Below are 2500 nucleotides of genomic sequence, written 5' to 3'. Positions count from 1 at the left end.
CGGTGCAGGGAGGGGAGAGGCCGAGAGCCCACGGGAAAGGGCAACGGCGATCGCCCCAGGGCACGGGGGTTGAGGGGGTCTGGACCGCGCTTCCGCCGCGAGGGCAGAAGAGGTAGGGAAGGGGAGCGAGTCCCCGCGACAACCCCCGACGGGTCCCCGTTCCGGCGAGCCGGAAGGTTCTCCGACGGCTCCGGACCTCCGAGCGTTCCCCGGGCGAACCCGGGGCCCCCTCGCCAGCCGGCCTCCGCGGTCAGGAGAGCCGGCCGGTAGCCTCGCGGCCGGAGCTCCGCCGGGTCCCTCGCGGGGTCTCCTGCCCGCCTGCGGTGAGGGTCGGACGGCCTGAGCGGCCTCGGAAGCTCCGGAAGTCCGGGCGGTTCTCTTTCCTGGCACGAGAGAAGCCAGTCCCTACAAATCTCCGCGCGGTTACGGTATCGGGGAAGAGAGGGCCCGTGGACCGTTCGATGGCGGGAGCGTGCCGCGGGCGAGAAGATCCTCCCGGAACCGCCGGTCGGCCTCGCGAGGGACGCTCCTCCGATCGCGATTTCGGGGGGAAGTCCCGACCCCGCCCCCCCCCCGCCGGCCGCGATGCCCAGATCTCCCGTTTTCGAAGGGTGGAGGGGCCGTCCCCTTTTCGCGGCAAAGCCGTCCCTACCCTCCGGCCGCGAGACCGGGGCGACGCCGCGGGCGAGGCCGACCTCCTGGAACCGACGGTCGGCCTCGCGAGCGACGTTTCCCCCCCCCCCTTCGGTTCTCCGGCGGTAGAACAGGCCTCCCCGGCCGGCCTCTTCCCGCGGCGGCATCCGCTCGCTCTCGCGCTAAGGGAGCCTTCGGAACCGCGACCGCCCGGTGCGGCGGGGGGGGGGGGGCGCGCGGCCAGCGGCGAAAACTCTTCAGCGCCCCTCTCCCTGCAAAGCTCGGGCCGGCTCCCGTTTCGGCTCGGAGCCGGCCCGCGACCGGCCGCGGCACCGGGGCGACGCCGCGAGCGAGGCCGACCTCCCGGAACCGAAGGTCGGCCTCGCGAGGGACGTTTCCCGGCTTCGGGTTTCCGGCGGTAGACCAGGCCTCCCCGCCGGGCTTTCCCGAGAGACCGGCCCGCTCGCTTTCGGGCCAAGGCGACCCCGCGAAGCGGCGGCCTGCTCTGCCGGCAGCCCCGGAGAGCCGGCGCCGCGGACGGTCCCCCTCCGCTGTCAACCTCCCGGCCGTCCCCTTTTCGCGGCCAAGCCGTCCCGCCGCCCGGCCGCGAGACCGGGGCGACGCCGCGGGCGAGGCCGACCTCCCGGAACCGACGGTCGGCCTCGCGGGGGCCGTTTCCCCCCTTCGGGTTTCCGGCGGTAGACCAGGCCTCCCCGCCGGGCTTTTCCCCAGAGACGGGCCCGCTCGCTTTCGGGCCAAGGGGACCCCGCGAAGCGGCGGCCTGCTCTGCCGGCAGCCCCGGAGAGCCGGCGCCGCGGACGGTCCCCCCGCCGCTGTCAACCTCCCGGCCGTCCCCTTTTCGCGGCCAAGCCGTCCCGCCGTCCGGCCGCGAGACCGGGGCGACGCCGCGGGCGAGGCCGACCTCCCGGAACCGACGGTCGGCCTCGCGGGGGCCGTTTCCCCCCTTCCGGTTGCCGTCGGTAGACCAGGGGAGAAACGTCCCTGGCGACAGGTGTAAGAAAAACAAATATTAAAGGTACCCTTGACCGGAAGTTATATTCTTGCTTTTGAAAACAAAGGAGGAGACAAAAAACTTAACCGTCATCCTCCCTCTTATTTTCCCCTCTTTCTCGACGTACCTTCCGAACTTCTTCCGCTCCATCTTAAGACCTTCGAAATCATAGCCTCTCAATTGGTCCGTTTCGCTCCACGCCATGGCTTTTATGATCCGATCCCATTTCTCTGGTATTTCTTCTCGCTTCCACGACTGCGCGTACGATGTCCTAGCAGCCGAGAGCCAGTGCCGGATCAAAGCTCTATCTTCTTTTGGAGATTTTTTCCATAACCCCAACAGAAAAGCCCCTGCAACTTTGTTAAACGCATATCCCGAGATAGTAGACATCTCTCGCTGAATCAACCGCCGAAATATTTCAGCTCTTTGACAAGTCCACCACATGCGGTAGAAAGAGCCTTCGTGGTTTTTTTTTTTTTTGCGTTCCCAACACCTCTCAGGCATCTGGTTATTCATCGTTGCTAGGTTTTGTTTTTGTTTTTTTCTCTCTCGGGAGTCTTTCTTTGTATAAGCAGTTTTATTAGTAACATATGGTAGCGGAACTATATCTACAACTTATAAAAGCTGAAAGTAAAAGAAAGATCTTTCTACCCCACATCTTACTTTCCCCCCACCCCTCCCTCCGTTACTTGACCCCCGCCAGTGTTATTGTCTTAAAAAAAAGCAAATATTAAAGGTACCCTTAACTGCTAAGAAAAATAAATAAATAAAAAGCACCCGAAAGTTATATTCTTATTTTAAAAATCTTCATCATCCTCAAAGATTGTCCAATGTCCTTTTATTTTCCACTCTTTT

The sequence above is a fragment of the Heteronotia binoei genome, unplaced genomic scaffold (assembly GCF_032191835.1).
Source record: "Heteronotia binoei isolate CCM8104 ecotype False Entrance Well unplaced genomic scaffold, APGP_CSIRO_Hbin_v1 ptg001753l, whole genome shotgun sequence".
In the NCBI taxonomy this organism is placed as follows: domain Eukaryota; kingdom Metazoa; phylum Chordata; class Lepidosauria; order Squamata; family Gekkonidae; genus Heteronotia; species Heteronotia binoei.
Note: the sequence above shows the minus strand (reverse complement) of the source record.